We start from the raw sequence: 24,011 nt of genomic DNA, 5'->3' as shown, positions 1-24,011 counted from the left end.
TCTCGCGAGTCCATGCCTCTTTTAATACACAACAATATCCTGCTGGCCTTTGAAGCAGCTGATTGACACTGCATGCTGTTATTGAGTTTATGATTTACAATTACACCCAGATCCTTCTCAACAAGTGAATCCGCCAGTGTAGCGCCCCCTAGGACATATGATGCATGCAGGTTGTTGGTACCAAGATGCATAACTTTACATTTATCTACATTAAACTTCATTTGCCAAGTGGACGCCCAAACACTTAGTTTGTTTAAATCTGCCTGTAATTCATGAACATCTTCCATAGTCTGAACTATATTACATAGCTTGGTGTCATCTGCAAAAATAGAAATAGTGCTATTAATCCCTTCCTCTATATCATTAATAAATAAGTTGAATAATAGTGGTCCCAGCACTGAACCCTGGGGTACACCACTTATAACCGGGGACCATTCAGAGAAGGAATCATTGACCACAACCCTCTGGATACGGTCCTTGAGCCAATTCTCAATCCAATTACAAACTATATTTTCTAAACCTATAGTCCTTAATTTACCCATTAGGCGTCTATGGGGGACAGTGTCAAATGCCTTTGCAAAGTCCAAAAACACTAAATCCACAGCGGCCCCTCTGTCTAGACTTCTGCTCACCTCTTCATAAAAACAGATTAGGTTAGTTTGACAACTTCTGTCCTTAGTAAAACCGTGCTGGCTGTCACTTATAATGCTATTTATTGTCACATAATCCTGTATATAGTCCCTCAATAGCCCCTCAAACATTTTCCCCACGATGGATGTTAAGCTTACTGGTCTATAATTACCCGGGGAAGACCTAGAGCCCTTTTTGAAAATAGGCACCACATTTGCCCTGCGCCAGTCCCTTGGCACTATACCAGTCACTAGAGATTCTCTGAATATTATGAAAAGGGGGACAGAAATAACTGAACTAAGCTCTTTAAGAATTCTAGGGTGTAACCCATCTGGTCCCGGAGCCTTGTGCACATTTATTTTATTTAATTTAGCTTGGACCATCTCTACATTCATCCAATTCAGTATATCAACTGATATATTAAGAGCACTGGCACCGGCTACATCAGCTGCTCTTTCTTCTGTTGTATATACAGAGCTAAAGAACCCATTTAGTAACTCTGCCTTCTCTTGATCCCCTGTGATCAACTCCCCATTACCATTATCTAGGGGTCCTACATGTTCAGACCTGGGCTTTTTTGCATTTATATGCTTGAAGAATTTTTTGGGATTTGTTTTACTATCCTTGGCCACCTGCCTTTCATTTTGTATTTTTGCTAATTTTATTACATTTTTACAGATTTTATTAAGCTCTTTATATTTTACAAAGGCTACAGCTGTACCCTCAGATTTGTATTTTTTAAATGCCCTTTTTTTGTCATCTATTGCCCCTTTCAAAGAAGGTGTAAGCCATGTGGGGTTTAATTTGAGTCGTTTATACTTATTACCTGTAGGAATAAATTTTGCACTATAATAACTCAAAGTAGATTTGAAAATCTCCCATTTATCATTTGTTCCATTATTTGACATTAGTTCTTCCCAGTCCATATCCTGAATTGCAGCCCTCATCCTGGGGAAATTGGCTTTCTTAAAATTAAATGTTTTTGCCCTCCCAGCCTGCGTTTGTTTTTTACAATATAGGTAAAATGTAACTATATTATGATCACTGTTACCGAGGTTTTCACGAACATTGACATTCCCAACAAGATCTGCATTATTAGAAATGACCAGATCCAACAGAGCTTCACCTCTAGTTGGGTCTTCCACAAACTGGCCCATAAAATTTTCCTGCAACAGGTTGAGGAAATGTCTCCCCTTTGCAGTTGAAGCCGAACCATGACACCAATTAATATCCCGGAAATTAAAATCTCCCATTATCACTACAGTACCCGCCTGTGCAGCCCGCTCCATCTGTTTATATATCTGACCTTCCATCTCCTCAGTTATATTGGGGGGTCTATAGATTACACCAAAAGTAATTTTTTCAGTGTTTACCTCCCTTTCTAGTTCCACCCACAAGGTTTCAACCTCCTCACAGTCTTCACCCACTATTGTCTCTTTCACACTCGCCTTCATATCACTTCTCACATACAGACATACACCACCACCTTTCCTATTTGTCCTGTCTTTACGAAAAAGTGTAAAACCCTGTAGATTTACAGCCCAGTCATGTGAAGAGTCCAGCCATGTTTCAGCAACACCAACTATATCTATATTTTCTTCCAGTATCAAGGCCTCCAGCTCCCCCATTATTTATTCATTCTTTATCTACATATTCTACACATTATATATATACATTATTCATTCTTTATCTACATATTCTTCACATTATATATACATCATTCATTCATTCTTTATCTACATAGTCTACACATTATATATACATTATTCATTCTTTATCTACATATTCTACGCATTCTAGATACATTATTCATTCTTTATCTACATATTCTACACATTATATATACATTATTCATTCATTATTTATCTACATATTCTTCACATTATATATACATTATTCATTCATTATTTATCTACATATTCTACACATTATATATACACATCATTCATTCATTATTTATCTACATATTCTACACATTATATATACATTATTCATTCATTATTTATCTACATATTCTACACATTATATATACATTATTCATTCATTATTTATCTACATATTCTACACATTATATATACATCATTCATTCATTATTTATCTACATATTCTACACATTATATATACATTATTCATTCATTCTTTATCTACATATTCTACACATTATATATACATTATTCATTCATTCTTTATCTACATATTCTACACATTATATATACATTATTCATTCATTATTTATCTACATATTCTACACATCATTCATTCATTATTTATCTACATATTCTACACATTATATATACATTATTCATTCATTATTTATCTACATATTCTACACATTATATATACATCATTCATTCATTATTTATCTACATATTCTACACATTATATATACATTATTCATTCATTCTTTATCTACATATTCTACACATTATATATACATTATTCATTCATTCTCTTATCTACATATTCTACACATTATATATACATTATTCATTCATTATTTATCTACATATTCTACACATTATATATACATCATTCATTCATTCTTTTATCTACATATTCTACACATTATATATACATTATTTATTCATTCTTTATCTACATATTCTACACATTATATATACATCATTCATTCATTATTTATCTACATATTCTACACATTATATATACATCATTCATTATTTATCTACATATTCTACAAATTATATATACATCATTCATTCATTCTTTTATCTACATATTCTACACATTATATATACATCATTCATTCATTCTTTATCTACATATTCTACACATTATATATACATTATTCATTCATTATTTATCTACATATTCTACACATTATATATACATTATTCATTCATTCATCTACATATTCTTCACATTATGTATACATTATTCATTCATTATCTACATATTCTACACATTATATATACATCATTCATTCATTCTTTATCTACATATTCTACACATTAAATATACATCATTCATTCATTCTTTATCTACATATTCTACACATTATATATACATTATTCATTCATTATTTATATACATATTCTACATATTATATATACATCATTCATTCATTCTTTATCTACATATTCTACACATTATATATACATTATTCATTCATTATTTATCTACATATTCTACACATTATATATACATTATTCATTCATTCATCTACATATTCTTCACATTATGTATACATTATTCATTCATTATCTACATATTCTACACATTATATATACATCATTCATTCATTCTTTTATCTACATATTCTACACATTATATATACATCATTCTTTCATTCTTTATCTACATATTCTACACATTATATATACATCATTCATTCATTATTTATATACATATTCTACATATTATATATACATCATTCATTCATTCTTTATCTACATATTCTACACATTATATATACATTATTCATTCATTATTTATCTACATATTCTACACATTATATATACATTATTCATTCATTATTTATCTACATATTCTACACATTATATATACATTATTCATTCATTCATCTACATATTCTTCACATTATGTATACATTATTTATGTTGTAAATCTCCATAGTTTTCATGCCCCCGATGAACACCGGTGAATCAGTACTTGTATATATCTAAGGCTGGGTTCACACGTGGCGGAATTTCACTTGAATTCCGCTGCGGACACTCCGCAGCGTTAATCCGCAGCGGAGCCGTTTCTCCATTGACTTCCACTTCTTTTTAGAAGTGTTCGTTTAGACGATGCTGAAAATTCCGCTGCGGAGCATAGGATGCGGTGTGGACTCTGGTGTCCGCAGCATACACTGGATGTTGCGGACGTGTAGCGGACTTGTTGCAGACTTGGTCCGGAATTTCTCCATTGACTTCAATGGAGTTGTAAAATTCCGCAATGAAATCCGCAGATGTTATGGGTGTTGCGTTGCGGATTGCTTTCACGAGCAGGATATTTCTTTATTCTGGCCGGACCTATGTGTTTCGAGGTCTATAGCCAGACTGAGATGGAATGTTTTAAAAGACAGCAGGAAGTTCTCTTCACCTGAATACGCAACGACTAATCCGCATCAATTTACTGCACATTATAGGCAAAGCCTCAACAGAATCTGCAACGCAGATTATGTGCGGCAATGATGCCGACAGTGTATGCAGAAACACGCCACGTATGCCCTTATGATGTTAGTTTTATTGGTTTTTATTAATCTCACATAACAGTTTCTCTGTATCACATATTTCTATTACACATTAAGGACAGGTTCACACATGGCGTAATTGCCGTGGAATTCTCCAGCGGCCATTTTTTACAGTTGTTTCAATACATTTTTAGGCAAGTTAGTTCAGACGTTGCGGAAAACTCCGCTGCGGACCACAGGCTGCAGTGCAGAATTTTCCCTCCCAGCATGCACTGTCTGTTGCAGAGAAGAAGTGGAATTTCACTGCGGATTTCAGCCTTTGCAATGCAAAAACTGAAATCTGTGGCAAGTCCGCTGTGATATCTGCAACGTCTGAATTACCTGTCAAATATGCAAATGTTGGTGCAGATTTGTTGCGTAATTGACGCAAAACTGCACCAACATTTGCAGCGGAAAAAATCTGCCACGTCTGAAAGTGCCAACAGTCCTCCCACGTTCTGACCCCTCACTCACACACCCGTCTTTTTATGCCCACCAGCCACCATTTTTCATTCTGAATTTATTTTTATCATCAACTCACAGAATTTAACATTTCCGTTTCAGTTTTTTTTGTCCCCTCTCCCTTCCCAAACAGTACCCCCAGCTTCTCCACCACTTTATATAGTCTGTACTGTCAATATATATATATGTGTCTGAGGAAATACGTTAAACGAAAATTCAAGAATTTGCTTCGAAGATTTCCATGAAGGCTTTGGTTCTCTTCTCCGGGGAACAGCGCCTACTAGTGGATTATACTTTTTAACATAGATCAACCTTAATGATTTAACTTATTATTCACGACCAATCCCCGGCAGCAGCACCGCTTTCGACATCACATGGATTGGTTCTCCACGTTGTTAGTCACGCCGCACGACACCAGACGACCACCTGACCGGAGACACCATTTTTGTGGCATTAGGGCAGATTTACTATTGTTTATTGCGCCAAAATTCGAAAAAAAAGTTGTGCATTTTTTTCCCGCATATGAATTTAGACAAATACATTTTCAATTTGCGCCAAAAAGAACAGATGTTTCTGCCTCACAAGGTGTCTAGAAAAGGGGATGTGTCTTAGCGGAAACGGGGGTGTGGCTTAAAAATTTGCCCTATAATTTATGCTTATTTTTTTAGTAAATATGTTGGTGGTCTTGCCCCCTCCCATATAACTCCGCCCACTTTTCTGGCCATGTTTGAAAAGTGGTGAAAGGCGTAAAAAGTCTGAAATTTTCGAACAAGTATGTGCCAAAACTTGTAACATTTTTTCTGCCAGAAAAGTGGCGCAAAGTCGTCCATGAATTACCCCCCCCCCCAGCATTAATAAATCTGTCCCAATGATAGTTACATAGTTACGTAGTTAGTACGGCTGAAAAAAGACACATGTCCATCAAGTTCATCCAAGGGACGGGAAAAGGGAAGGAAAATTTTCTACACATAGGAGCTAATATTTTTTTGTTCTAGGAAATTATCTAACCCTTTTTTAAAGCCATCTACTGTCCCTGCTGTGACGGCTCCTGCGGTGTCTCCTGTCCCTGCTGTGACGGCTCCTGCGGTGACTCCTGTCCCTGCTGTGACGGCTCCTGCGGTGTCTACTGTCCCTGCTGTGACGGCTCCTGCGGTGTCTACTGTCCCTGCTGTGACGGCTCCTGCGGTGTCTACTGTCCCTGCTGTGACGGCTCCTGCGGTGTCTACTGTCCCTGCTGTGACGGCTCCTGCGGTGTCTACTGTCCCTGCTGTGACGGCTCCTGCGGTAGGCTATTCCATAGATTCACAGTTCTCACAGTAAAGAAGCCTTGTCGCCTCTGCAGCTTGAACCTTTTTTTCTCCAGACGGAGGGAGCGCCCCCTTGTTTTTTGAGGGGGTTTTACAAGGAACAGGATTTCACCATATTTTTTGTATGCGCCATTATTATATTTATATAAGTTAATCATATCCCCCCTTAGTCGTCTTTTTTCAAGGCTAAATAGGTTTAATTCTTTCAATCTTTCCTCATAACGTAAATTCTCCATGCCCCTTATTAGCTTCGTGGCTCTTCTTTGTATTTTTTCCAACTCCAGGGCATCCTTTCTATGAACTGGAGCCCAGAACTGGACTGCATATTCTAGATGAGGCCTCACTAATGCTTTGTAAAGTGGTAATATTACATCCCTGTCCCGTGAGTCCATGCCTCTTTTGATACACGACAATATTTTGCTGGCCTTTGAAGCAGCTGATTGACACTGCATGCTGTTATTGAGTTTATGATTTACAAGAACACCCAGATCCTTCTCAACAAGTGAATCCGCCAGTGTAGCTCCCCCTAGGACATATGATGCATGCAGGTTGTTGGTAACCAGATGCATAACTTTACACTTATCTACATTAAACTTCATCTGCCAAGTGGACGCCCAAACACTTAGTTTGTTTAAATCCGCTTGCAATTAACAAACATCTTCCATAGACTGAACTATATTACATAGCTTGGTGTCATCTGCAAAAATAGAAATAGTGCTATTAATCCCATCTTCTATATCATTAATAAATAAGTTGAATAATAGTGGTCCCAGCACTGAACCAGCCTCAGCTGAGGTCAGTGTTCAGGACTCCACAATATTGGGAGTGTTGGGAGGAGAAGACTAATATTATCCCAGAGTAACAACAATGCTTGGCTTACACATGTAATAAACCCCCGAGCGATGTGGAGAACGTTCTATGGATAAAGGTTCACATGGTGTAAGTCTCTGGTCTCCACTGAGATCCATTATTTCCCAGAAGAACCTCAAGAAACCTGCAGCCTCTCCATCCTCAGCTGAGGTCAGTGTTTGGGCACACTGGGGTCGCCGGAAGCCTGTAGAGGTGAGAGATGAAAGTAACGGGCTGGGATCTTTCTACCTGCTCTCACTTGCGGCTTCTCCTCCTTCTCCCCTACACAGACACAGAAAGAGAATAAAACTTTAAATCCCACTCCCTAACTTCAAAGGAGTGCTGTGCCCCGAATATTGCATCGGGAGAAACTATAATACATCCTTGGCAATGAAAGGGGTTGTCCAGGATTTTAAAAAAACATGGTTGCTTTCTTACAAAAATAGTGTCACATCTGTCTACAGGTTGTGTGAGGTATTGCAGCTCAGCCCTGTTCACTCCCATTAACCCGTCCCTGGACCCCGAGTGGCCCCGTGACTGACCAGTATTGTTCCCTCCTTCACGGTCACCAGTCTGGAGTTACGGTTCTCACAGTCGGCTTTGCTTTCTTTCCAGGTCTTTTTGTTTTCGGAGAAGAAATAACATTTGTTCGTAATAAGAATCCATGGATCAGGACACGGAGAGAACGAGCCTGCGAAATAAGGAAATGGAATCCCAGATTATTATAAAATCTAGACAATTATTATGATATGCTGCTTCAGTGTTTTTAGATTTTTTTTAGTCGGATGTTTCTTTTGTAACCGAAGTGCAATTATAAACATATTCAAACTTTTATTTATAATTACATCAAGTTTATGTAAAGACCCAATATTTACAGTGTTGACCCTTCTTCTGCAGTTCCCCCTGACAGGCTGGATGTCAGCTCCTGGGCCAAATCCTGACTGATGACAACTCATTCTTACTAATCAATGTGAGGAGTTTATCACAATTTCTGTGGTTTTGTTTGTCCACTTAATTTTTGAGGATTGACCACAGGTTCTCAATGGGATTGAGATCCGGGGAGTTTCCTGGTCATGGAGACAAAATTTCAATGTTTTGTTTACTGAGCCGATTCATTTTCACTTTTTCCTTGTGACATGGTGTCCATCATGCTGGAAACAACATTGTTTATCACTAAATTGCCCTTGGATGGTTGGGAGAAGTTGTTCCTGGATGGTTGGGAGAAGTTGATCTTGGATGGTTGAGAGAAGTTGCTCCTGGATGGTTGGGGGAAGTTGCTCCTGGATGGTTGTGAGCAGTTGCTCCTGGATGGTTGGGAGAAGTTGCTCCTGCATGGTTGGGAGTAGTTGCTCCTGAATGGTTGAGAGAAGTTGCTCCTGGATGGTTGGGAGAAGTTGCTCCTGGATGGTTGGGAGAAGTTGCTCCTGGATGGTTGGGAGAAGTTGCTCCTGAATGGTTGAGAGAAGTTGCTCCTGGATGGTTGGGAGAAGTTGCTCCTGAATGGTTGAGAGAAGTTGCTCCTGGATGGTTGGGAGAAGTTGCTCCTGGATGGTTGGGAGAAGTTGCTCCTGGATGGTTGGGAGAAGATGCTCCTGGATGGTTGGGAGAAGATGCTCCTGGATGGTTGGGAAAAGATGCTCCTGTATGGTTGGGAGAAGATGCTCCGGGATTTGTTGGGAGAAGTTGTTCCTGGATGGTTGGGAGAAGTAGCTCCTGGATGGTTGGGCGAAGTTGTTCCTGGATGGTTGAGAGAAGTTGCTCTTGGAGGATGTTTACACCCTATTCCTTATTCATTGAAGTGTTCTTAGACAAAATTGTGAGTGAGCCCCATCCCTTGATAAAAAGCAACCCCACATATGACTGGTCTCATGAGGCTTTTCTGTTGGCATGACAGAGGACTCATGGTATCGTTCAACTTTTCTTCTCCGGACAATCATTCTTCCAGATGTCCCATTCTGAAGTGGGCTTCATCAGAGAAAATAACTTTACCCCAGTCCTCTGCAGTCAAATCCCTGTACTTCCTGCAGAAGGTCAGTCTGTCCTTGATGTTTTTCTTGGAGAGTAGCGGCTTCATTGCTGCCCTTCTTGACACCAGGCCAGCCTCTAAAACCTTCACCTCCCTGTACGTTCAGATGCACTGACACCCGTGTGCTGCCATTCCTGAGCACGCTCTGCACTGGTGTTGAAGCGATCCCGTAGCTGAAACCTCTTTAGTAGACGATCCTGGCACTTGCTGGACTTTCTTTGGGCACCCTGAAGCTTCTTCACAGCAACTGAACCTCTCTCTTTGAAGTTCTTGATGATCCGATAAGTGGTTGATTTAGGGGCAATCTCACAAGCAGCAATGTTTGGTGACAGCAGGGCCCGTCATACCCATCAATCTTTGATTTTGGATGCAGTTTAGGACTGTGACTCAGACAATCTAGAACTTCCATATTGTGTCTCGTCAGCCCTTCACATGTAGACTTGTGTTCCACATGCACACGGCCTTATTCTGGTTCTGTTTTGTACGCAGTCATAGTCAGGCTTCCCAATGGGGGGCATGATGCCTCTACTATACCTTCATATGCCTCCAATTTAATTTGGAGTCATGTAGAGTTTTTTTCTGTCTAACTCCATGACATTGTGGCATGGGCCCTACCTCAGCTACAATTCTTCTTTTCGACAGACCGGACATTTGACCAGTAATGTCCAGTTCATAAACTTCTGAGGCAGCAGAGCCCCCACGCATGTGTGACTGTTGTATGATGGTCTTCCTTGTCAATGCTGGATTTATTAAAGACATAATTAGACCTATGTTGAACATAGATCTCCTTTTCTGGCCATTCCAGCCATAGAACATTCTCCACACGGCTCAGGGTCCTCCAGGGGTTTATTACATGTGGGAGCTGAGCATTGATGTTCCTCTTGGATAGCAGTGCTTCCCTTCGTCCATCACTCCCATCATTGTGGAGTCCTGAGGACTGACCTCAGCTGAGGCTGGAGAGGTTGCTGGTCCCTGCAATTCTTCAGGGAGGCTCTGTCACTTTTTGGACGAGTTGTCTCCGACTCCTTTCAGTGATTTTGGCTTCAGATTCTTCTGGGAAGATTCCCAACTGCTCCAAGTCATTTCTATATGCAGATAATGGATCTCATTTTGGTATCCTGGAGACCATGTCTATGATTAAATTTCTGGGGTTACCCCTCATGTTTCATGCATGGTGGCTACAATCTGACTGAGGTCATTTCACTTAGTTGAGTATAACTATCTATTGCATTTGGTCAAGTGGTTGATCAGATAACTATGGGTGAACTTAGTTTCTCACATGGGTCATACGAGGGTTGATAACTTCACTTAGTGTGACAAATGTGCAGTAATAATATTATAAAGTGTCAGGAAATCAGTGCTGTACATTACACTGTCCAACTACGTATGAGGAGTGTAGCATTTATTCACATAGTGCTGCCATCTGCCCAGTAATAACTGAATACAAACATCCTGACAACATGATTATAGCCATAAATATTATATAAGTAGCAGCTTTCTGGTCATCATGTGTCAATGTAATGACGGGGTAGGGAGAAGACAGGTGAGCCCTAATCTACCCGCCACTCAGTCCCTGCCTACTTGCACGGCCCATCCTAGGCAACGGCTACAACTGGGCGACGGTCCCTACGCTCAATATGTGCATGACAGACAAACAGACAAGGGTACACGGAAGCTAAGGGAAATGGGGCAGTAGTCCACAGCAAGACCGTGAGCAACAACAGTAGTGAACGAGCCGAGTCAAACTATCAGTGTTCGAGGTACCAAACGCAGAGCAGGAGCGTAGTCAGTAAAGCCAGGGTCAAAATGAACCAAGGTCAATAATGATAGCAGGAGCAGCAGAGCCAGGAAACAGGAAAGAATCACAGGCAGGGTAGTTTCTTGAGGGGCACAAAGTGGCACATCTTACTGAAGAGGTCTTCTACAACCCACACCACCGACTTGCCTTGAGATGGAGGCAGATCGGTGATAAAATCCATGGAGATATGGGTCCAAGGTCTCTGGCGAATGGGCAAAGAACATAGTAAGCCCGCTGGTCGGGACCTGGGAGTCTTGGACCTAGCACAAATTTCACAAGCGGCGACGTAGGCCTTAAAGTCTTTAGGCAACCCAGGCCACCAATAGTTTCTGGTAATGAGGTGCTTGGTACCCAGGATGGCCAGATAGTGCAGAGTCATGATTTTCCCTGAGTACCCTTAGCCGGAATTGCAGGGGAACAAACAGCTTGTTCTCAGGAAGGTTCCCGGGAGCTGAACCTTGATCAGCCGCAATTTCGGAGACTAAGTCAGAATCAGAGGAAATGATTATACCTGGGGGCAAAACACAGGCAGGATCTTCCTCCGAAGGGGGGCTGGCCATGAAGCTATGCATCAGCTTTAATATTTTTAGACCCAGCCCTATAGGTGACTAAAATGTTGAATCTAGTAAAAAACAATGCCAATCGAGCTTGTCTCGGGTTTAGCCTCTGGGCAGATTCTAGGAAAACCAGATTCTTGTGGTCGGTAAGGATCGTTACCTGGTGCCTAGCCCCCTCCAGCAAGTGGCGCCACTCTTCAAATGCCCATTTAATGGCTAAGAGTTCGCGGTTGCCAATGTCATAGTTACTCTCAGTGAGCGAGAACTTCCTGGAGAAGTAGGCACAGGGACGGAGATGGGTGGGGGACCTGGTACCCTGGGACAAGACAGCACCCACTCCCATCTCGGAGGTATCAACCTCCACGATGAATGGCTCCATTTGTTTAGGCTGAATCAGCACTGGGGCCGAGATAAAGCACTTCTTAAGGACCTCAAAAGCCTGGACCGCCTCTGGAGGCCAGTGGAGATCAGCACCTTTGCGAGTAAGATCCGTAAGAGGCTTAGCGATGACCGAGAAGTTAGCAATAAATCTCCTGTAATAATTAGCAAACCCCAGGAAGCACTGTAACGCCTTCAGGGAGGCAGGTTGGACCCATTCAGCCACAGCCTGAACCTTAGCAGGGTCCATGCGGAATTCATGAGGAGTGAGGATTTGACCCAAAAATGGTATGTCCTGCACCCCAAACACACATTTTTCGGTTTTAGCAAAGAGTTACATAGTTACATAGTTACATAGTTACATAGTTTGTAAGGTTGAAAAAAGACACATGTCCATCAAGTTCAACCAAGGGATGGGAAAGGGGAAGTGGGATGGGAAAGGGGAAGTAAAAAATTTCTACACATAGCAGTTAATATTTTTTTGTTCTAGGAAATTATCTAAGCCTTTTTTAAAGCCATCTACTGTCCCTGCTGTGACCAGCTCCTGCGCTCGGCTATTCCATAGATTCACAGTTCTTACAGTAAAGAAGGCTTGTCGCCTCTGCAGGTTGAACCTTTTTTCTCCAGATGGAGGGAGTGCCCCCTTGTTTTTTGAGGGGGTTTTACATGGAACAGGATTTCACCATATTTTTTGTATGCGCCATTCATATATTTATATAAGTTAATCATGTCCCCCCTTAGTCGTCTTTTCTCAAGGCTAAATAGGTTTAGTTCTTTTAATCTTTCCTCATAACTTAGATTCTCCATGCCCCTAATTAGCTTCGTTGCTCTTCTTTGTATTTTTTCCAACTCCAGGGCATCCTTTCTATGAACTGGAGCCCAGAACTGGACTGCATATTCTAGATGAGGCCTCACTAATGCTTTGTAAAGTGGTAATATTACATCCCTGTCCCGCGAGTCCATGCCTCTTTTGATACATGACAATATTTTGCTGGCCTTTGAAGCAGCTGATTGACACTGCATGCTGAAATTTAGTTTATGATTTACAAGTACACCCAGATCCTTCTCAACAAGTGACTCCGCCAGTGTAGCGCCCCCTAGGACATATGATGCCTGCAGATTATTACACCCAGATCCTTCTCAAAATTGACTCCCCCAGTGTAGCTCCCCCTAGGACATATGATGCTTGCAGGTTTTTCGTACCCAGGTGCATAACTTTACATTTATCTACATTAAACTTCATCTGCCAAGTGGACGCCCAAACACTTAGTTTGTCTAAATCTGCCTGCAATTCACAAACATCTTCCATAGTCTGAACTATATTGCATAGCTTGGTGTCATCTGCAAAAATAGAAATATAAGAGAAGTCTGTTGTGGCGGGAAGCTAAGGCTCTAAAATGTGACGTTTTATTGGTGCAAGAAACCCATTTTCAGGCGGAGAAAAGTCCGAAGTGTTCAAACAAATATTTTCCACACATTTTTACATCTTCATGTATGGTTAAACGTAAGGGGGTTATGATTGCTATTAAAAATTCAGTCGCTTTTACATTTAAATCACTTATAAGCGATCCCCAAGGAAGATATCTGGGAGTAGTATGTGAAATTAATAATATACTGTATACTATTGTTAATGTTTACTTTCCAAACAAACGCCAACATCACTACTTGGTTACCATACTATCTAAAATTAAAAGCGCAACACAAGGCATGTTGGTTGTGGGTGGAGATTTTAACATGATTATTGACCCAGATATAGATTGTACCACTAAAAGCAGACAAGCCTTTCCTTTTGCATTGACCTTGGTGGAGGAAGGTCTGTTCGATGTGTGGAGATGTCAACATGGGGGGGAGAGGGACTATACTTTCTTTTCTCCTCCACATGGTTCTTATTCTAGGATTGACTTGTTTTTGGTAAATAACAGGGCACTGTTACAATCTAAAGCTTCAGAAATCGGACAGATAACCTGGTCTGACCATGCACCAATTTCGCTTTATATAGAGGAAAAAATGCTTTTCTCCTATCCATCACAGTGGCGTTTGAATGACTATATACTCCTCCACCCTGATCATGCTATGAAATTGTCTAAAGAATTGTCTTCTTTCTTTGAAGTAAATGTCGGCTCAGTTTCTTGCCCCTTTACGGTCTGGAATGCACACAAAGCATTTATGAGAAGGCTACTAATCAAAGCCTGTTCTCAGGCTAAGAGAAAAAGGGAAAACGAAATTTTTAGTATCAACAAGAAGATAACAATTATAAATGATAAAAATAAAACTACACCCACACCGGCATACTCTTCTGAACTGAGGTCTTTGCGTTTGTCACTACAGTCTTTGTTGATAACTCAATATGATATTAATCTTAAACGTTTACAAATGAATACCTATGTACATAATAATAGAGCTGGCGCCTTTTTGGCTAAAAGGATAAAAAAGCTTACCCCACATTCCCGTCTTACTCACCTTATTGACACCCAGGGTAATAAAATAATAGATCCTAGGTTGATAGCTGATCGGTTTAGAGATTATTACAACAATCTCTATAACTTACATTCGGACGATAATACATACCAACCTTCACAGTCAGAAATTGCGGATTTTCTCCTTTCAGTTCCACTGCCCAAGGTTTCTCAGTCTCAACTCGCAGCCATATCGGCTCCCTTCACTGAATTAGAGGTACTTAAAGCTATATCATCGCTTAAACTTCATAAAGCTCCAGGTCCTGATGGATATACGAATAACTACTATAGAGAATACTCACAGATACTAGCTCCTCAGTTAATGCAGATATTTAATAAAGCAGCAGAAGAGGGCGCTTTCCCTAAAGAAATGCTCCTGGCCACGGTAGTTACTCTCCCTAAGCCAGACAAAGACCCTACAGTACCAGCTAACTTTAGACCAATTTCTCTTTTAAACACAGACATTAAAATATATGCAAAAATGCTTTCACAAAGATTGTATCATATTATCCCTCAATTGATTAACCCAGATCAGGTTGGGTTTGTGGCGGGACGTCAGGTCTCTGATGGAACTCGGCGGTTTATGAATTTGATTCAGTGTGTGGAGACCTCAAGAACGCCTTCTCTGCTTCTTTCCTTAGACGCAGAGAAGGCTTTCGATAGAATACATTGGGGTTATCTGTCACAACTTTTTGAACATTTTGGCCTTAAGGGACGTATAAAATCGTCAATATTGGCACTATATTCGTCCCCTTCGGCAAGAGTTTTTTCCGCTGGGTTTCTCTCTGATCCCTTTGCAATAAGGAACGGCACTCGTCAAGGCTGTCCACTTTCCCCAATTGTGTTGGCCCTAGCAATGGAACCCCTAGCAGAAGCAATAAGAACTAACACAAAAATTCAGGGCATCCAAGTAGGGACTAAAACCCACAAAGTCGGTCTTTATGCTGACGATGTGCTTTTGGTGATTTCCGATCCCTTCAATTCTCTACCTGCTATTGAAAATACGATTTCTCAATTTAACAAAATTTCATATTACAAGGTTAATTCAAATAAGTCTAAAATGATGGGGATTGGATTGGATCAGGTTACAAAAATTGCGTTATCTGCACGTTTCCCTTTTGAGTGGAGTGAAGAGAGTATTACATATCTAGGTACCTTTATTACAAGTTCGAGCTCGACTTTATTTACAAAGAATTACCACCCGCTCCTACTTAAGGTATCAAAACTAGCGAATAGCTTCTCCACACCAACGATATCTTGGGCCGGAAAAATTGCTATTGTTAAAATGATGATCTTGCCTATAATACTATATGTATTCCGTACAGTGACTATTCCACTTCCTATCATTTATCTCTCGAAACTTCAAAAGTTACTTACGGATTTCATATGGGCTGGTAAAAAACCTAGGATTCGATTTTCCACCATGTCCCGTTCTTGGTCTTTAGGGGGGATGGGGGTACCAGATATTAGGCGATATTTTCACTCTACGGTTCTTAGCCAGATTTATCATTGGTGGGGTAGACATAACAAACTTAAATGGGTGGAAATTGAGAGGGCTACAGCGGGGGCTCACTTAATTTCTTTTTTGCCACTAAATCATTCTAATCGCCCGTATAGGAACATGAACATGCTTTCTATTGTTGCCTCTATAGCTTCTTGGCAATATTTGATTTCACATACGCCTAAGTCTGAATGTTACCCCCTTCGGTTACTTCCCCTTCGGTATCTTTCCTCCTTTACACCGGAATTAAATGTACTAAAATGGGAGGCAGCTGGGGTTGAAACGATCGGTTCCCTCTACGATTCAAAGGGAATGCTGCCTTTTAATAAATTGGATGAAATATATGGTATATCCACTCATGATTTGTACAAATATTTTCAGATCCGTCACATCATAAACAGTATAAATTGAGATGGGCTACTATTCCCAAGAAGCGCTTTCAACTCGGCTGCGCCTAAAATGAAATGCATCTCGTGGTTTTATTCTACAATTTCTAATGTTCAGAGATTAGCTAAACCAGGGTATTTGCTTAAATGGGAGGCAGAACTGAATATGGTTATTACCTTAGCAGAGTGGCACCAGGCGATAAATTGGGTCCCCAAAATCTCAAAGGGAGAAAGTCACAGAGAAATAGCACATAAAATATTGCTTAGATGGTATAGAACCCCAACACTGTTGAAGAAATTTAATCCTTCCTACTCTCCTCTTTGTTGGAGGAATTGTGGCATCCTAGGCGATTACATGCATGTGTGGTGGTACTGTCCTTTAGTCTTTAACTTTTGGGAAATTACTTTTGTTTTTTTGTCCAGCATTTTAAGGTATAAAATTCGTCCCTCTCCTGCATTGGCTTTGTGTTTTGTTGGTCTTGTTGACATTCCTAGAGACTTAAGGTGTATAACAGGACATGTCATTCTGGCAGCCAGACTGTTGATAGCCAGGTCTTGGAAATCTTCAGACCCCATTACGATCACTGAATTAACTAATCTCATTCAATTTGATTATACTATGGAAAAAATGGTAGCGGTTCGTTCTAATTCATACGGAAAATTTCTAAATGATTGGACGTTATGGTCAGTCTATAATGCCTCAAGAGCATTTCCTTTCTAGACTATAAATATTGGAAGTGTATCTAAGTGACTGGCGTAAAGATATCAGGATATAGTTGTAAGGTCCTAACAAGTCTAGGCAACTGATCTATAGTAGACTATATAGATAAAGTCTTGCATTGCCAATTATATGTATATAATTAGCGGAGCTGTACCTGGGGAAAGAATCGCAAATGCCTTGTGTGTGTATATGTATGTATGTGTATATATATATATATATATATATATGTGTGTGTATGTGTATACATATGTATATATATATATATGTTGTAATCTTGCCTCTCTTCTTTTTCCTTCCCCCCTTTTTTCTTTTTTTTTTTTCTCTTTCTCCTAAATGTTTTTTTTTTTTATTTATATTGTCGACTAATGAAAGGATATTTGAAATACATGTTGTATCTATTGTAAGATGTGAATATGTTTGAGAAAAAAAAGTAACCTGTTTTCTTTTTTTGTTGTTTATGTTATGTTGAAAAATAATAATAAAGAAATAAATTTAAAAAAAAAATAAAATAGAAATAGTGCTATTAATCCCATCCTCTATATCATTAATAAATAAGTTGAATAATAGTGGTCCCAGCACTGAACCCTGGGGTACACCACTTATAACCGGTGACCATTCAGAGAAGGAATCATTGACCACAACTCTCTGGATACGGTCCTTGAGCCAACTCTCAATCCAATTACAAACTATAATTTCTAAACCTATAGTCCTTAATTTACCCATTAGGCGTCTATGGGGGACAGTGTCAAATGCCTTTGCAAAGTCCAAAAACACTAAATCCACAGCGGCCCCTCTGTCTAGACTTCTCCTCACCTCTCATATAAACACTAAATCCACAGCGGCCCCTCTGTCTAGGCTTCTGCTTACCTCTTCATAAAAACAAATCAGGTTGGTTTGACAGCTTCTGTCCTTTGTAAAACCGTGCTGGCTGTCACTTATAATACTATTTATTGTCACATAATCCTGTATATAGTCCCTCAATAGCCCCTCAAACATTTTCCCCACAATTGATGTTAAGCTTACTGGTCTATAATTACCCGGCGAAGACCTAGAGCCCTTTTTGAAAATAGGCACACATTTGCCCTGCGCCAGTCCCTTGGCACTATACCAGTCATGAGAGACTCTCTAAATATTATGAAGAGGGGGACAGAAATAACTGAACTAAGCTCTTTAAGAACTCTAGGGTGTAACCCATCTGGTCCCGGGGCCTTGTGTACATTTATTTTATTTAATTTAGCTTGGACCATCTCTACATTCATCCAATTCAGTATATCAACTGATATATTAACAGCACCGGCAGCGGCTACATCAGCTGCTCAGCACTGGCACCGGCCACATCAGCTCCTCAGCACTGGCAGCGGCTACATCAGCTCCTCAGCACTGGCACTGGCTACATCAGCTGCTCAGCACTGGCACCGGCTACATCAGCTGCTCAGCACTGGCACTGGCTACATCAGCTCCTCAGCACTGGCACCGGCTACATCAGCTGCTCAGCACTGGCACCGGCTACATCAGCTCCTCAGCACTGGCACCGGCTACATCAGCTGCTCCTTCTTCTGTTGTATATACAGAGCGGAAGAACCCATTTAGTAACTCTGCCTTCTCTTGATCCCCTGTGACCAACTCCCCATTACCACTATCTAAGGGTCCTACATGTTCAGACCTGGGCTTTTTTGCATTTATATGCTTGAAGAATTTTTTAGGATTTGTTTTACTATCCTTGGCCACCTGCCTTTCATTTTGTATTTTTGCTAATTTTATTACATTTTTACAGATTTTATTAAGCTCTTTATATTTTACAAAGGCTACAGCTGTACCCTCAGATTTGTATTTTTTAAATGCCCTTTTTTTGTCATGTATTGCCCCTTTCACAGAAGGTGTAAGCCATGTGGGTTTAATTTTAGTCGTTTATACTTATTACCTGTAGGAATACATTTTGCACTATAATAACTCAAAGTACATTTGAAAATCTCCCATTTATCATTTGTTCCATTATTTGACATTAGTTCTTCCCAGTCTATATCCTGAATTGCCGCCCTCATCCTGGGGAAATTGGCTTTCTTAAAATTAAATGTTTTTGCCCTCCCAGCCTGCGTTTGTTTTTTACAGTATAGGTAAAATGTAACTATATTATGATCACTGTTACCGAGGTTTTCACGAACATTGACATTCCCAACAAGATCTGCATTATTAGAAATGACCAGATCCAACAGAGCTTCACCTCTAGTCGGGTCTTCCACAAACTGGCCCATAAAATTTTCCTGCAACAGGTTGAGGAAATGTCTCCCCTTTGCAGTTGAAGCCGAACCATGACACCAATTAATATCCCGATAATTAAAATCTCCCATTATCACTACAGTACCCGCCTGTGCAGCCCGCTCCATCTGTTTATATAGCTGAACTTCCATCTCCTCAGTTATATTGGGGGGTCTATAGATTACACCAAAAGTAATTTTTTCAGTGTTTACTTCCCTTTGTAATTCCACTCACAAGATTTCAACCTCCTCACAGTATTCACCCACTATTGTCTCTTTCACACTCGCCTTCATATCACTTCTCACATACAGACATACACCACCACCTTTCCTATTTGTCCTGTCTCTCCGAAAAAGTGTAAAACCCTGTAGATTTACAGCCCAGTCATGTGAAGAGTCCAGCCATGTTTCAGCAACACCAACTATATCTATATTTTCTTCCAGTATCAAGGCCTCCAGCTCCCCCATTTTACTTGCTAGACTTCTGGCATTTGTGAACATACACTTTAACTTGCCTTTAAATGTTTCACTTTCAAATGTTTCACTTTCACTATCAGAAATGTGATTATTTGACATTTGGGCTTTTTTATTTTCACTGCTATTTTGTAACGAAAGGATCTCCTTATCTTGTTGCCTAGTCCTCTCCCCACCGTCTGTTTCTCCCCCCACCATGGCCGGCCTTAGCTATGTGCGACACGTGCGGTCGCACAGGGCGCCGGCCGCCATGCTGTAAGGGGGGCGCCAGTGGGTACTAGCAGAAGAGAGGAGAAATGTTCCTCCCTCTGCACTGCTGCGTGAAGTGAGCGCTGATTGGAGGAGCAGCAGGTGCTTCTGTCTGCTCCACCAATCGGCACAGCCTGTACTGCAGTGTCACACACACTCAGCACCTCACCAGCTCCTTCCTGCTGTGCTGCTGCCCCAGTGAAGACTCCTCCACGGAGCTCCAGAGTCAGGTAAGAGCAGCAGCTTTAGCTTAATTTATGTCTATGTATGTGCTGTGTGAGGGAGGGGGAGAGAGGGGGCTTTATGTCATGTGTAACAGGATGTTTTTTTTTTTAAAAGATCGATTTTGTGGGGGAGGGGAGACTAGGTTAGAGGTACTTTGTGTGTGTATTTTTTACAGATCGATTTTGAAGGTGAGGGGACATTGCCCTAAATGCTATAGGAGTGGGGGGATTCTTTATAAATGTATTTTGTGAGGAGGGGGACTTCTGTATAGTTTATTTTGTGGTGTTGGAGCTTATTATGAATCATGGGGGAGGGGAACTTAGCGTTATGTATGGGGAGAAAGGATTCTTTAGGGTACGGCCACACGGAGCGGCCCTCACACTGTCGCAACGCGGCCAACAACCGCGCTGGCACTATGTAGGAGCGTCTGTCCAATACCTCGTTACGGGGTATTCCGGTTACATTCACATGCGCACTGCCGCATTCATTCTCTATGGGAGCGCTGGAGATAGCGAGTGCAGTGTTCTGCTTTTTACGGCGCTCCCATAGAGAATGAATAGGGAGTAAGTTGTTGTAATTTGCAAAATCGTGCGGCCATAAAGGGTGTATTCATTCATGGCCGCACGTTAACGCGGTAAACCGTCCCTTTATCTGCAAAATCGTGCGGCCATGAATTAATACACCCTTTATGGCCGCACGATTTTGCAAATTACAACGACTTACTCCCTATTCATTCTCTATTGGAGCGCCGGAAAAAGCAGAACACTGCACTCGGCTATCTCCGGCGCTCCCATAGAGAATGAATGCGGCAGTGCGCATGAGCGTGTAACCGGAATACGTGCGGCCACTAACAGGCTGTTTGACAGCCGCACTGAACATGGTGCCGGCGTGGTTGTTAGCTGCGTTGCGACCGTGTCAGGGCCATTCTGTGTGGCCTTACCCTTAGGCTGGATTCACACGAGCGTGTGCCTTTTGCGCACGCAAAAAATGCGGCGTTTTGCCTGCGTAAAATGCATTTGACAGCTGCGTGTGTCAGTCCCGTATGATGCGCGGCTGTGTGCTTTTTGCGCAACCGCCATCATTATGACACTCCATTTGGATGTTTGTAAACAGAAAAGCACGTGGTGCTTTTCTGTTTTCATTCATCCTTTTCACAGCTGTTGCGCGAATCACGCTGTTCGCATGGAAGTGCTTCCGTGTGGCATGCGTGGTTTTTACGCACCCATTGACTTCAATGGGTGCATGATGCGCAAAAAACGCTCAAAGAACGGACATGTGACATTTACGCAGCGGACTCATTGCACGGACGTAATTCCCGTTCGTCTGAATAAGCCATTAGAGATAATATTTGTGGGGAGAGCAACTTGATTGTAAGGGTAGGAACACACAGGGTGGATACGTAAAACTACACAGTGTATACGTCCTAAGAACCACAGGGAATTTCACCTGTAAAACAGCACCAAATTTTGGTGTCGTTTTTTGGGCGGAAAGACTGCAGAAATAAATTTTAAAAAAAAGCTAATACTCCCGGCCGTTGTCCCTCTCTCTCTGAGCGTAGCCCCGCCTCCTGCGATGACGCTGTCGTCCATGTGACCGCTGCAGCCTTTGATTGGCTGCAGCTGTCAAATGGGATGCATCGTCATCCCTGGAGGCCGGGCTACGCTCAGAACAGAATACGCATCGCTATGACTACGGCCGGGTGTATTACCTTTTTTTTTTCTCATTAGAGATTAACGATAAGCAAAGTTTTTATCATTGATCTTCCCCTGTGTTAACACTGACCAAATATCATTATAATTGGTCAGAAACTGGCGAATCATGATGATAATTGGCTAAACTAAATAGGCCTGTAATGGGGGTATATTCAGGCTTAGTGCCTAGGGCAGCGTGAGTTGTAAATACGGCCCTGCTAAGGACGCAGATACTATTGAACACTATAGCAGAGCAGGGAGGTATCTCCCTGCTCTGCGTTCTACTAGGCTGGTGGTTCCCAGCATGAGGTTCCCATGAGAATTCTCCAGGGGTGCCGCGACACTCCTCTGGACAACTGCCACGGACGTGCTTTCTCTCCTCCTTCTCATAGCGCAAAGTGGATGTGAGGAGGAGGAGGAGGAGATTTTTTTGCAGAACCCCTGTAGATAGCACCCCCCGACTAAATGGACAGAGACGTCAGGGGCTTCTCCTGGAGTGGAATCCCCGGTCACAGCGTCGGCAACGTTGAGGACAGGGATTCCGCTTCAGGAGTTAGTTGCCCCTGATGTCACTGTTCACATATGGACAAAGACATCAAGCACTCCGTCAAGGAGCGGAATCCCCAGCCACAGGGAGCTACAGTGGCGCTATCTACAGGAAGGGAGTGCTACCTACACAGGGTGTGTGTGGCACTACCTACAAGGGTGTGTGTGGCACTACAAGGGATCTGTGTGGCACTACTTACAAGGGGGCTGTGCGGCAAGGGGGGGATTTGTGGCACTACTTACTAGGGATGCACAATGCATCGAAACTTCTATACTTTGCATCCCCAAATGGTTCGAGCCACACAGCTACGTATAGTAATACATGATGAATGAGAGCGGGGCTGCGGCTGTGTAATACAGCCATTGCCCCGCTCCTGAGTCCTGACAAGTGCGCGCCGCGAGGATGATGCGATGCGGCCAGCGCTGCACTAATGAGCGGCGGCACTGAAAACAGAACATGGCGGCCGCACTGCAAAACACCCCCATGTTCTGTCTTCGGTGTCTGCGCCGCCGCTCATTAGTGCAGCGCCAGCCGCATTACCTCATGCTGACCGCGTGCGCACTTTTGTCAGGAGCGGGGCAATGACTGTATTACACAGCCGCAGCCCCGCTCTATAACGGCGGAGATCAGAGAAACCGCTCATCTCCGCCGCTATTCTCCTGAATGCTGCGATCAAAGCTGACTGCAGCATTCAGGGGAAAGTGAGGAGGGGGGATGCCCCTGGATGCGTCACAGGGAATTCCTGTGATGCGATCGAGGGCCATACCATATATGGGCAGACAGCCCAGGGTCCATTGAAGGACCCCAGGGCTGTCCTACCATATTTCCTGTTGTTAGGGCATACCCAAGTATGTCCTAACAACTGCCTGTGTGCTATCTGTCCACAGGCTAATGTACTGGCACATATCTGATATATGCCAGTATATTAAAGTTTAAAAATAAAGTAAAAACATAAAGTAATGTTAAATTTAAAAAAATACACATACACCTTTTTTACAATAAACATTAAAATAAATCTCAATACATAAAACATCCACACATTCCGTATTGGCGCGGCCGTAATAACCCGCACAACAATTTTTTTGCATAATTTATGATGTGTACGCTGTAAAAAAAAAACAAAAAAAAAACTTCTTTCACTTATTAATGTGAGGCACAAGGTGTGATGAATTTAACCTCCATGTGCCTCAAATAATAGTAATTAACCCCATCATGTGCCTCACACATTAACCCACTATGACTGAGAAACATGATGGGGTTAATTACTATTAATGTGAGGCAAATGGAGGTTAAATTCATCATCGCAC

Source organism: Rhinoderma darwinii, chromosome 1, assembly GCF_050947455.1.
Source record: "Rhinoderma darwinii isolate aRhiDar2 chromosome 1, aRhiDar2.hap1, whole genome shotgun sequence".
NCBI lineage: Eukaryota > Metazoa > Chordata > Amphibia > Anura > Rhinodermatidae > Rhinoderma > Rhinoderma darwinii.
Note: the sequence above shows the minus strand (reverse complement) of the source record.